Source organism: Equus przewalskii, chromosome 8, assembly GCF_037783145.1.
Source record: "Equus przewalskii isolate Varuska chromosome 8, EquPr2, whole genome shotgun sequence".
Lineage (NCBI taxonomy): Eukaryota > Metazoa > Chordata > Mammalia > Perissodactyla > Equidae > Equus > Equus przewalskii.
In genome coordinates, this window is record NC_091838.1 from 69,046,624 (window position 1) to 69,061,164 (window position 14,541).

Genomic DNA, 14,541 nt, shown 5'->3' on the forward strand with positions numbered 1-14,541 from the left:
TCCCACTCCCAATGGTTTTTAACCTTAAATGGTGGTCTGGGGCTTTGGGGGCAAGAAATACAAGAGAAGTGAAATCTCCGATGTGTTAAGGTCTTGATGACCTGGCGCATTTTGTCTGGGGTGAGTGGGTTAGTGACGTTTTGTAAAACGCTCTACAGCAATTAAAAAAAACACTCTATTTTTTAGAATAGTTTTACAGAAAAGTTGCAAAGATGGTACAGAGAGTTCCAATACACTTTGCACCCAATTTTCCCTACTATTCACGTCTTATATTAGTATGTTACTTTTTTCCACAACCAATGAACAAATATTGATATATTATTAACAACTAAAATCCATAGTTTATTTAGATTTTCTTACTTTTTATCTAATATCCTTTTCCTGTTCCAGGATCCCATCCAGGACAACACATTACATTTACTGTCCCATCGCCTCAGAATCCGCTGGCCTCTGACAGTTTCTCGAAATGTCTTTGTTTCTGATGACCTTGACGGTTTTGAGCAGTAACGGTCAGATATTTTGTAGAACAGTCTTTAACTAGGATTTGTCTGATGCTTTTCTCATGATTAGTCTGGAATTACGGGTTTTTGGCACGAAGACCACAGAGGTAAAGAGTTGCACTTATTTTTAAGGTCTAAATTCAGTTAGCTGAGATGAAAATGTGTTGTGGTTGACATTATGTGCTTGCGAAATTGCCATGCTGATAAGGGATAAGAGAACTGAACCACAAATGGAAAACAAACAACAAAAATTATGCAAACATGTTTTCTGCACCTAACTTCACTCCCCTCCCCCACCCCAAACCAACAATGACTGCAGTTTCTGGATCTTGACAACTCTGTCTCAATGGAATTAAACTGACTCAGAAGGAGCCAGGAAGCTACTGCATTTCCCATCCGAGATGAACCTCTTTATGTTTCAGAGTTTTCTTCCTGAACAAATCTTCTTAGGATCAGAAGGTAGGAAAGTGATTCTGTGCTGAAGGGTCTACCCAACCAAAGGGCCCCTCACTCTCTCCCTCCCTTCCTCACACATTCATTAAGTCCCTGCTGGTTCCAGGAGCTATGCTGGGGCTGAAAAGAGGACCGAGACAGGGCGCGTGCCTGCAAGGAGCTGAGTTTTGGAAGGAGACACACACAATGAATGAAAGCTGTCACACTTCCTAAGTCTCGGGGAGGTGGGCGTGTGTGCCAGGGATGGTGTGGCCCAACGGAGGCGAAGTCATTCTTTTGGGTTTGTATGAAACTTGCCAATCAAACATAACAGGGCGGTATAGGATGCCAATAAAATGAGCATATCAATGAGCGGGGTAGGCCCCACCTGTCAGGAGCCAATGAAAGCAGGATTTAGCAAGGACGGTCTTTCTCCAGATACCATCAGCCTTCGGGTGAGTGAGAGGTGGCCCTTTTCCTTCCAAGTTCTGCCTGTGTCATGGCCAATGTTGGGCCTCGTACCCAGGCTAGCCCTTGGGAGGTAACCCAGCTAATCTAGAGGCTGTGCTATGTTATGCCAACCCCTAATCCTTACATCCCTGGCCCTTTTCCACAATGCTTATGTCAAACCAACCCCCAGGGGAGGCCAGGATGGTGCTTTGCTAAGTGCTCTCCATCTCAAGCCAGAAGGTTTGGGTTCAATTTAGTAGTAATGAAAATTGCCTGTATTTGGGGGCCATATTTGAAAAGGCAGCTCCTATACGAAATGCCATATGTGCCTTGTCTCATCCAATCCTCCAAACAGTATAAAATAATAATCAGACTAATGAGAGTTAATTATTGAGCACTCACTGTGTACCACGGCTGTTTAAAGAGCTGGGCGTGGGTTACCTCATTTAATTTTCACAATGACCATCTGCGTGCATAAATCTTAAGCGTGGAGCTTGATCAGTTTCTACCTGTGTGACCACCCACCGTCTCGATTAAGATGCAGAACATGTCTCAGCCGGCTCCCTCGTGTCCCCTGCCCATCGTTTCCATCTTCCTCTCACCCCCAAGGAACCCCTCTTCTGACTTTCAGCACTGGAGATGAGTTTGGCCCATTTTAAAAACTAATCAATCAACTAATTAATTTTATTAAGGTGAAATTCACCTAACAAAATTATCCACTTTAAAGTGAACGATTCAGCGGCATTTAACACATTCACAATGTTGTACAACCACCCCTTCTACCTAGTTCCAACACATTTTCAGCACCCAAAAGGAAACCCCATACTCATTAAGCAGTTGGCCCGTTTTCGAATATCAGATAAATGAATGATGCGGTGTGTGCCCTTTTGGGCCTGGCTTATTTCTCTCAGCATCTCCTTGCGAGAGTCATTCATATTGTATGGGCAGTGGGAGCCAATATCATCCCCCATTTATAAATGAGGAAACTAAGCACCAAGAGATTAAATAACCTGGACACGATCACTCAGCTGGTAAGTGGTTGAGCTGTGGTCCCTGGCTGTGTGCCCCCAGAACCCTGTTCCCGGGGCATGCGCCCCACTGCAGAGGAGGAAACAAGCACCAGGCAGTGAGGCAACAAGCTGAAGGTAGCCAGCCAGCATGTCATCGAGATTCTGACTGCAAAGTCCGAGCTGTTGACCACCAGGCTATTTCCCCTTGACTAGCTGTGTGACTTGGGGCCTTCGTCAGGGCCTCAGTTTCCCAATCTGTCAAGCCTCTGAACCTTCCTTGTTGGGCTGTGGGAAGCTTGGTTGAGAGCCCTTATAAACCCTGGGGTGCCATACAAACCCAGTCATCAGGATTTAGTTGACTCTATGATGTTGCCCTTGGATGGGCCCCTGAGGAGAGCTGGGTGTGGCAGTGGAGGCGGGGGCCAGTGACAGCCCCGCCCCTCCTGTTCTCTCTGGGTGTTTGTAGAGCTTCAGTATTTCCCATGCTCAGCTCCATCCAGAGGTCACCACGTCAAACCCCTAAAATCCAGGGTCCCTGCATTCAAGCAAGCTCACCTCCTGAAATATCCCCTCCCAGCCTGGTGGCCTAGAATGCACACCTGTGGACAGGCGCCCGCTGGAGTTCCCTGGGTTGGCACTGCTGTCATTTATGACATTAGTTATCTGTTGGTCCAGAAGTCAGATCAGGAGAAAAAAAGATCAAGTGACAGATGTGGGACAGGTGTGCTCTTGAAGGGGACGGTGCTTTGTTGAAATGAGTTGCCGTTGTTGACCCAGTGCCAGGAAACTAGCATATTCTCTCCTTCTATAGAGTTGACTTTATAGTTTCAGTCCTATGAACGAACATGAGGCAATGTCATGTCACGAATGTCATCCTCCTGAATGACAGTTCTCGTCTCTGTGAAGATGATCCCTCTCATCCGGTGGCCCTTCTGTGTGCTCACTGGGAAACCCGAACTTGGGGTGTGGTGCCCTCGTAGCTCTGCTCTCTTAACCCTTCGGGCATGAAATTTTCCCCTCTGGCCTTGTTGAAATTCCAAGGCTTCCCTTTCTGAAGGGTTTCAAAGGGGAAAAATAAAAAGAATGTTCCAGAAGGCTCTGCTGGCCCAGGGAGGATTTGCCAGAGCAGTTTCCTGGATTACAGCTTCTTGCCCCATCAGCAAATCATGCGAAATGAACTCCTGTCATCTGTAAACCCTGAATGTGGGAAAAAGAGCTGACACACAGGGCTCGTTTTCGTAAAGTTGACATTTCTCATGAATAGCGAATTCCTGAGTGTGGGCAGTTGACCAAGACCAGGAATTCTCATTAGCTGGTGGTAATCGGGCGTGACTCTGACTGCGGAAGGCAGCTGGGAGGAGAGGTCATCCGTGTGGGCAGGGACAACCCGCAGCTGATAATTGAGCACCATCTGAAATCCTAAAATGCTCTGTGTGGGCTAGTAATCCCCTTCGACTCCCCAGCACCTCGCACCCTCCCCGAGGACGCTCGCCTCCTCGAAATCCAGCAGTGAAAGGGTTAGTACTAACCTGGCAAAGGACAAGGTCCTGTTGGGGTCTGACCCTCGTTTGTCTGGATCCCTGGTGAACATGTGGGTAAATAAATTACATGCCCCTCCTGGCTGTGGGGCAATAGTTCCTTCCTTAAGCCCCACAGGGACTTAGGCCAAGGCCCCAGCCTTCTTCCTGCTTCCTGAGACCATGACCTCTGATCCCACCTCTTTAGAGTTGAAGGACATCTAGGAAATGAGTTAAGCTGATCATTTCCCATCCAAAGGCCCAATCCCACCCCTCTCACATCCACGCTCCCCAAACACTCAACATTAGCTGTTTTTTTTCCGACCCTCCTCTCTGCAGCATTTCCTGGTTTTCCCAAACAGAATTAGTCACTTCCTTCTCTGTGTTCCCATAATACTTAGAAGCTACCAAGTCTCTGTAATCCAATTTTATTTTATGAACACTGTGATTTTCTCCAATGGACATATGAAAGCTTGTGAATATTTCTTTTTCCCTTTTTGCTTTGGCTTCTGGGAAGCTCGGAGCCCAATTTTTAGCTCCTCTCTATCAAGTGATAGATAGATGTGTGCTTTGTGAATTAACTTTCTCCCCGGCTTCATCTTATGTTCCCTTTTCTTTCCTTCATTTCTTTATCTTATATGTATTTGTATTATATTCATCTTTGTGACCCACTTCAAATTAAAAAATATTTTTTTGCATTATCCACTTTAATGAGGTATAGTTTACATACATAAAATGTGTCAATTTTAAGTATATAGTTTGATGAGTTTCACAAATGCACACACCCATGTAACCACCACCATAATTATGATACGGAACATATTTCTATCACCCCGAAGTTCCCTTGTCTCCTTTCCATTCACCACCTGACTCTGATCAGACTGAAACTACTCCATCAGTTCTTCTCGTCCCAGCTGCCACCAATCTGCTTTCCACCACTATCCATCAGATTTGCCTTTTTCTAGAATTTCATATAAATGGAACCATACAGTGTGTGGTCTTCTGTGTCTGGCTTTGTTCACTTGGCATAATGCTTTTGAGATGCGTCCATGTTTTTGTGCATACCAGCAATGGTTCCTTTTCATTGCTTAGTAGTATTCCACTCATGGCTATGTCACAAATTGTTTCTTCGTCCCCCTAGAATGAGGGGGATCACGTGGAGGCACACATGAGCTAGTTCCATTTCTCAGCTGTTATGAATAAAGCTCTCTGACCACTTGTATCCAACTTTATGTGTAGAAAAAAAGGCAGCTGCTATATTAGGGTTCTCCAGAGAAACAGAATCAAGAGTATTTATTTGTTTATTGTAAGGAATTGGCTCACATGATTAAGGAGGCCGACAAGTTCCAAGATCAGCAGTTGGCAAGCTGGAGACCTAGGTGAACTGATGGTGTAGTTTCATTCCAAGTCTGAAGGCCTGGGCACCAGGAGAACCAATGGCATCAGTCCCCTCCAAAGGCTGGCAGGCTTGAGACCCAGGAAGAGCCAGTGCTTCAGTTTGAGTCTGAAGGCAGGAAAAATGTTGATAGCCAGAATGAAGACAGTCAGGCAGTTGGAATTCTCTTTTATCGAGGGGAGGGTGAGCCTTTTTGTTCTATTCAGGCCTTCACCTGATTGGATGAGGCCCACCTGCATTCGAGAAGGCAATCTGCTTTACTCAGTCTAGGCATTTAAATGTTAATCTCATGGGAAAACATCCTCCCAGAAACAATGAGAGTAAGGTTTCACCAAATATCTGTGGCCCAGTCAAGTTGGCACAGAAAATTAACCATCACAGCTGGTATCAGTCAATGCACAAATAAATATATAATCTCATTAGGTTATTGATTTTGGTGGCAGGGCTTACCTGCCTACTGGAGGGGGCCTGTTTATCAACTGGGACTATGTTCACCTACAGGTAATAGAAAGTCCAACACCAATGGCGGGGGCCAGTGGATATTTTTGCTCCTCACGTGCCAAGAAGTCTGGAGGTGAGTGGACACTGGCATTGCTTCTGCTGTTGGATGGTGCCAGCAAAGACCTGAACTCTTTCTCTTTTTCATTTTCTACATCCTGGTGCTGTGGCCTCATGATTGCAGGACGCAAGTCGCCAGCCCCAGGTCTCAGGTCACAAGCAAGGCAGGGGAAAGGGGCACAGGGAAGCAGAAGGCCTGGGGAAGACAGCTAAGTCTGTCCTTCTTTATCAAGAAAGCAGAATCTTCCCAGAGATCCCACCTGGCAGATTTCGCCTCATACCTCATTGGTCAGAGCTGGGTCACGTTCTCACCCCCAAGCTGTAAGGAAACTGGGGAGCTGGATTGTCATGTCTGGTTTAGTCCAGTCAAAGGCACGCTGTTACCCCAAGTGAAATCAGGGTTCTGTAGCAACACAGGAGTGTGGAGTGGGTGTCGGGCGCACAACTCACACATCGGCCACTCCTGAAATTCATCGTTAACGCCCTCGCATGGTGCCTAGCACACAAGGGTGCTTAAGACATGTGTGTTTGGTTGGGTTGATTTCACAAGTTCCCTGGGTGGGGAGACAGAGTTGGACCACGAATCAGAGAAATGGGGGGCTCGGTCCCAGCCCTGCCACTCCCAGCTGTGTGATCTTGAACAGCCCACCGAACTTTTTCAAACCTCAGTTTCCCAGTTCTGTAAAATGGGACTAATTCTTCTTAAATTAGAGTAATGTCAGCGAAAGCACTTTGCAAAGGACAAGACACATATTAGTCAAAAACACTGTACCTGTGGAACCCCAAAAGTTTGAGCTTTCTCCTCAAATCTCAAATTCTCTGCTCCTCCTTCTGCTCTGCTCTCCCTGGTGGCCCGTGAGACCTCTCAGGTTCCAGGGGAGAAGTGAGATAGTGTCCACCCTCCTGCCTGGACTTTATCCTCACCTCCTTCTGAGCATCATGGGGTCAAATGCTGAGATTCTCCAACTTTTCTTCCTCTGCAGATAGCAAACTTCTAGAGACTGGAGCTCCGGGTGGAAGCCCCATGTGTCACACCAGTGCTCCCTTGGCCAGCACATGTAACTGGGTTACCAGAGCTGTTCACTTCCCTGACTTTGCTGTCTGTCACTCATGAGTCAAAGTTGTGCAAGGTCATCCGATGAAGCCTGTGAACGGCTTCATTGGCTTCATTCACTGTGGCCTGCATGTTGGCTTCCACACACTGACCTGGTAAAACTCCTGACTTCTTTCTGTCACTCTCTGGCCTCCTCTTCTCCTTCCCTTTCCCGTGACTTTCTAATGTGCCAAGACCTCCCTTGTCTTAACGTTATCACCTGACCCCTGCCGACTTTAGCTTTTTAACTGTAATTCTTTGTGTTCTCCCTTATTTCTGGTTCATTCATCCGCCCTCCTCAGTGGGGCTGCATTCCCCATCACTTCCAGGAAATCAATGACCTCCCAAATGTCAGCGCCTTGAGCAGGGGTCAGGTCTTCTCTTCCTGGTGCTCTTTTGTGGCATCCACACTCTCCTTGACACTTCCTTTAGTCATTTTTTTCATCTTCTTTGACTGTCACCCTGTCCTCCAGCTGACCCTTGAATGCTGGTGTGTCCGCTAATTGGACCTCGCCCTATTTATTTTCTTGATACGCATTCTATCTAAACAGTTGTCCTACGTCCACTTGATGACGTTGCCCAGATGGCTATCTCCAGCTCAGGTCTCTCTCTTCAGGACATTCTTTCCCCACATGGAAGCTGAGACACACAGACGTGAAGTAATATGTCCGTGTTCACAGCTACGACAGGGATGAGAATGAACTCCAGCTGTTTGTTTCACTGACTTGCTCTTATCCTGTCCGGAGGGGAAGGAGAAGAAAGGGCAGCAAGGGACTAACATAGGTCGAGAGCTCACCATGTGCATCATCTCGTGGACTCCTTTGCTGTTTCATTCCCCCTGTTTTCTAGGTGAGGAAACTGAGGACCAGGGAGGGGCATAAATCGCCCTCGGTTGCACAGCTGGTGAGTGGTGCAGCTGGGCTTAGAGCTCAGGCCTCTCACACCAAAGTTCAGGGCACTCTCTTTTTCACTACTCTCTGTATCTCTCTCTTTAAAAGTCTTGATTTAGACAGATGACCTTTTAAATCCAATTAGTCCAGACGATGTGACATTTAATGCCATCTTTTGGGATGGGACCTTAATGGGAATTGCTCCTGTACGGGCCCACAACCCAGCAGTAGGCACGGACTCTGTCTCGAATTAGTCTGGGTCAGCAGTTGCAGGCTTGGGTGTTAGAAGCCATGGGATGTCATGCAATGTCAACCCTGAATACCTTGGGTTGGCTCCAGCGAGATCCAGGGCCAGCAAGACACCGAGAAAGCCATGGAAAATTTACTGTCTACGTTGTCCCTTCCTGGTAAACTGAGACTTGGATTGTTCCGGAATTACTTGGCTGGTTATGACTGCAGGGGAAGGGAGGAGTTGATCCTGACTGGGCCTTTTGCAAGGAGCCGTGTGCTTTGGTTATTAAAGTCTGCCCAACGTGGGAGGGAATTAATGCGCCCTTCAGGAGTGCAGTTAAGTAGTAGAAATAGTTTTCTCTTGCTCAAGCACAGGTGGGGGGTTGGAGGCCTGAGTGCAGGTTTAAGATGGCCGGTGCCAGGCCCGTGGGTCTTGTCGGCCACATTCTTTGCTCTTCCGGCAAGACTCCCTTCTCTGCTATCTCCTGAATCAGACATCTTCTTGTGCTCACAAAACTCTTGAACTCCCTTTACAAATTGCCCTCATTTTCTTTCTCATTTGGTGGCTGTTGTCATGAACAAAGATTTCCAAAATCACAATATACCAAATAAAAACCCAGCCAAAAAACCCCAGGCAATTTGGATGTGTCAATTTAACCTTCTAAAATCACCCGCTTTTGTCTTGCAGAGAGAGTCTCTGGATGAGGCAGAAGCACAATTTTAAATCATTAGAAAACAAACGACAGAACAAAAACACAAACCACAAAGGAAAAAAATGATAAATTCTACTCCATCAAAATGAAAACTTATGCTCTTTGAAAGACACTGTTAAGGAAATGAGATGACAAGCCACAGACTGGGAGAAAATATTCGCAAGACAAACAATCCAATTAAGAAACGGTCAAAGATTTTTTATAAACATTTACCAAAGAATATATACCAATGGCCAATAAGCCTATGAAAAGATGCTCGGCATTATTAGTCATCAGGGAAATGAAAATTGAAGCCGCAATAAAGTGCCAATACCTGGCCACTGGAATGACTCAAATTAAAGACTGACAATGCCAACTCCTGGTGAGGATTTGGAGCAACTGGAATTCTTGCACATTGCTGGTGGGAATACAAAATGGAATAACTGCATTTTTTTTTTAAGATGGTAAAAATTTTTTTTATTATATTTAGAATTGGCCAACTGGACTCAGTTTAGATGATCCCAATTTTTGTTTTGCAACATCCAAAGTATTGTAGTCAGAGATCGAATGTACCCCTTCTTCTCTCCATGTGGCCCCGTCAGAGTGTTGGCTTTGGCCAGTCAAGGTCTTAGAGCTTCTTCACCGTCTGTTTGATCTGGTGCTTGTTGGACTTGATCTCTATGATGAACATTGGTGTGACTTTGATCTTCATGGCCAACTTCATGGTCAGGGGGAACCTGATGACGGCACAATGGTCAAACTATTTCCCACTGGGGATGCTCTTCCAATGTTACTTGGGCTGCCTTTGTAGCTGCGTTGTCTTGGGCTGCTGGAAGGTAGGTGACACGTAGATCTTCACTGTTTTGGTGGCATTGTACACTTTTCAGCACTGTCTTCCCAGTCTTCAAAGCTTTAGCTTTGGATTTGGTTTTGGTAGAGACCAGGGTTCCTTTCTCACTTTTGGTGCCATCTTCATAAAAATCTGGGAAACTACTCTGGAAAACATTTGGCAGTTTCTTATGAAGTTAAACAAAGGCTTTCTGTAGGACTCATCAATCTCTAGAGAAATGAAAATACAAGTCCACACGTATACCTGTATATGAATATTCATAGCAGCTTCACTTGCAATAACCCCAACCTGGAAACACCTCAGATGGTCATCAGTGGGAGAATGGATAAACAAATACAGGGACCTCCATGCACTGGAATACCACTCAGTAAAGCAATAAACTACTGATGTATGCAACAACACGAGTGAATCTTAAAATCATTACTGTTGGTGAAAGAAGCCAGACTTGAAAGGCTGCACACTGTATAATTCCAAAAGTATAGGGACAGAAATCAGGTCAGTGGTTACCAGGGGCTGGGGGGAGGGGAAAGAGAAGGGAGTTGACTGCCAAAAAGCAAAGGAGACCTTTCAGGGATGACAGAATGTTCCATATCTTGATTGTGCTGGTGGGCACATGACTGCAAAACTCATGAAACAGTACTCTTAAAAAGGATCAATTGTGCTGCATGTAAACAATACCTCAATAAATTTGACTTTGATTAGGGTAGGCTAATTGCCATAACCAATAGACCCCAAATGTGTCGTAAGGCCAAGAAGGGTGTTTTTTGTTCACATAACAATCTAAGGTGGTTCCAAGTTAGTGGTGGCTGTGCTCTGTGCAGTCATTTGAGGATTCTGGCTTCCAGTGGCTTTGTCAACTTAAAAAAATAGAGCTTCCAAGGTCACCCTGGGGGTCATTTCAGCCACCCATTCAACCAGAAGTTAGAGTGCGTGGTGGTCTCATGGGCTGGGTCTGAGTAACACCTCCGTTCATATTACACTGGAGAAAACTCAGTCATGTGGCCACGCCTAGCTGCAGGGGAGGCTGGGAAATATAGTCTAGCTGTGTGCCCAGGATGAAAAGAAGAACATGGGTTATGGTGAGCAGCAGGCAAATGGGGATAAAACGATATGGCTCAGAATAAAATGCAGTAAGTGGTGAGGTGGTTAGGATGAATCTCAGTCATAACATCTCAATAATACTACTGCAGCCTCAATAATTAGTATTATAATTGATGCTACAGAACAGGGACCCCAGACTCACATGCCCACAGGGGTCAAGAATATGCAGTAACTGTGGATTTGGCCTGGGTTATAAAAATACGGAGTGTGGAGGTCTGTGGCTGAATTGGAGAGAACAGATCCTCCTAATGGCCTATCAATTCCCTCAAATTGCAAACCCCTGTGTTGAGTGAACAAAATGCGCATATGAACCACCTATAGCGACTTACAGCAGAGTCTTCTGTCCTGCAGATGGTTGATGGTCAGCCAGGGAACAGATTCCCTCTGTGAGTTGGTTACTGAAATCCATTCTTCCATTTTTCCTATTATTAGAATGGTAGCTGGGCATGTGGATGGACAGTTCAACGGCATTCTCATCATTCTCGGCAGTTAGGTGTGACCATGAACCTGAGTTCTTGCCAGTGGAAGTTATGCATGCCACTTGTGGGTTTGAGACTAGAGTCGTTGGGCAAACGTCTTCCTTGCTCTGACAGCTGGAACCCAGCTGTGATAGTGACCCAGCTTTGACCACGCAGACAGCTACAATATTGTAGTCTAGGGAATAGTGGAACACCAAGCTTTGAGAACCTGGGTCCCTGAATGACCGTGTGGAGCAGAGCCTCATCAATGACCTGGACAGCTCATCTGGATACTGTTCCATGAAAGAGAAACCTCAACATTGTCTAAGCCATTGCATTTTTGGACCTCTTTGTTATAGCAGCTTAGTCTTCACCTAACTAATATAGTCAGACTCTCACTTGCTAAATGACTTGCCCATCTTACCTGCTTTGTTGCTTTTGCAATTCTATTCCAGGTCTCAGCTAAATTCAAAGTCACTGGCTGTCAGAGGGCTTCACGGTTGCTCATAAATAGTGAAAACTACTAACTGTGGAAAATAGGAAAGGTCCAATCAATCAATCAATCAATCACTTGGTCAATCAAAGAACACGTTTATGAATTGTTTATTTTCAGCTTGGGAACATGAACGCATCTCAGGAAAAGGAGAAGGGAAGCAAGCTCCCTTACTGAGCATGTCTGATGTGCTAGGCGCTGGACCAGGCATTTACAGATGCAACCCCACGTTCATCCTCTAAGAGTTCGACCACAGAACTGCTGTTACTTTACATTGCAGATGAAGAAATTGTGGTTCAGAGAGATAAAGGGGCTTGGCCAGTACCTACCGTGGAGTCAAAGGAATGGGCTCAGGCCATGGTGATAGAAAGGAAATGGGCCTAGCCCTGGCTGAGAGGTGCCCACAGCCTTTTGCAGACATGCTCCTAGAGGTGGGAGACTGAGGAGGCCTGGATGTTTATGGGGGCAGGTGAGCAGAGCTTCCAAAATTGTCAATCTGATCATGTCTTTCTCTCGTTGTCATCCCTTCCATGGGTCCTCATTGCCTCTCAGATAAAACCCTCAATCCTTAGTAGCTTGGTGTTCAAGTATTTAGTTACCTGACCTCTATCGTCCAGCTTCACCTGTCATCACATATTTGTTCCCAGTCTCTTTGTTCCCTTGGCTCTTGCCCTTGCTGTCCGCTCTTCTTACATCCTCCCCCGCTTTGCCGACTTCTCTCGATGCAAGATGCAGACATTACCTCCGCCAAGAAACCTTCTCTTCCACGAACCCTCTGCTCTCGCTGAGCAGTTGATTAGCTACGTGACCCTGTGTACGTTATGTAACCTCTTTGGGCCTCAGTTTCCGCATCTGTAAAATGGCCATGACGATAATCGTACTTTCAATATGGAACGGAGTGAGGCGGAAACAGAGCCTCTCTCTTGAGCTCTTTGCATAGGGCCTTGCTCAGAGGAAGCACTCAAGGCGCGGTCGCCACTCAGCACCTTTAGCGTAGTTCTCTGTTGAAGCCCCTGCCTCCTGCAGGAGACTGGCAACTACTAAAAGATCCCACGCGGCGTTATCTCTAGCTCTAGCCCAGGGCAGCACACGGTAGTGATCAATAAATGCTTGTGCAGGGACCAACGCTGAGGAGCTTCTCTGGCTGTTTTCTTCGGGGAAGGCTCAGTAGACTAATGACGTGCATGGCTTAATTGGTGTAGTGTTTTACCAGCAACTGTGGCTTGAAGATACGTGGTGGCCTGTGCAAGGCCACACAGACGGTGTTTGGCAGAGCAAGGACTTCTCTCCTCTGTGCATGACAGCTGCCTCTCCCACAGCCACCTGATCCGCGAAGTGAAGGAGATTTTTTGTTTTGGGGTGGGAGAGAGAGGCGATGAAGGCACCAAGACCCGCTTCTTTCTTTATTGTGTTCTCGGTGGCTCATGTCCGAGACAGTGAACCCTCAAGGAGCGAGGTCATGGGCTAAGAAGAGCAACACTGGCCTCACTGTGCGCCAGCCCCAGCGTTCTGATGAGCTTCTCCTGGCATTATCTTATCTGTACAGAAATCCTTTTGGGTGGGAACTATCTTAATCTCTATTTTACAGATGAGGAAACTGATGTTAAGTAACTTGCCAGAGTTACCCCTTGTCAGTAGCAGGGCTGGAATTCAAGCACACGCCATGGGACTTTGAGCCCACACATGAACCTCTGTGCACTGCTCCCTCAGGCTTTCCGGTTCAGGTCACATCCATCACTGAGCACATCTCTCCTGGGCACCTCCTGGAAAAGGCATTACGCCATTGCAGAGACACAACGATTTGCAGAGGAGGGAGTAAAGGAAACCTACATGCAACCATTCTCCATCACTAACGTTGATTCAGGGTTTACTGTGTGTTAGGTGCTATTCCAGAGACTATACTCATATCAAACTTATTTAATTCTCACAAGGTACTAGGATTCCTCCCCATTTTGCAGATTGGGAAACTGAGGTTAATTATAGCTTGCAGAAGGACACATAGCTCCTAAATAGTAGAGCCTGAATTTGAACGCAGAGCCACCACGCCATGCTGTTTTGCAGGGTGGAGTCACGCCAGAGGTAGCGTTTGGAAGGGGCTTGGAAAGAGACAAGGCTGAGGGGAGACAGGTGCAGCTGGGAGAGACACCCAGTGAGAGGGTATCCAGCAAACCCTTCCCGACTAAACCTCAATTCCTATGGTAATCCACGACCCATGTCGGATGTCGCCTCTGGGAACAGGCCTGGAACACCCATGAGAAACCCAGCTCAGTGGCTGAGCAATGCAACTGCATCTCTTAGGGGATGGGAGATTCTGAGCTTGGGGAGGCAGAGCCACAGCTCTGAGAGGCCCTTCCATTTTCTCACTCTACCCTAAATTCACCCTGCTTACTTCTCCACCTCTGAGCGTCTTTTGTTGCTTAGATCTACAAAACCTAAGCCCTCTCCCCCTGCCCTCCAACCCCTATCTGTGCTTCAAGATGCCTCAGTGTCTGTTACAGTTTGATGCCCTTTCTCCATCCTGGATGCAGAGCCAGCTGGCTGTGGGTACCATTATCAGCATCATTCTTGAAGGCCAGCCGAGCTGGGTAATGTCTGGGCTCTGGAGGCAGACCAACCTGCTTTGAAGCTGGTAGAATAATTAAGATACTGACTTAGCTGGTGCTGGACTTTACCAGGATCGAAGGTTCAGAGAGGTAAAGCAAATCTCCTCAGGCCACAGAGAGTATTATTAGAGCCTTCTTGTGCTAGTTCTGCTTGACCAGTCTGAACCTTTAAAATGGGGAGAATGATACCTTTCAGGGGCGGCCTTTCCCTCCTTGCTCAAATGATGTAGATGTTAGCCCTGCTCCCCACCCAGCCCATTTGCCTTT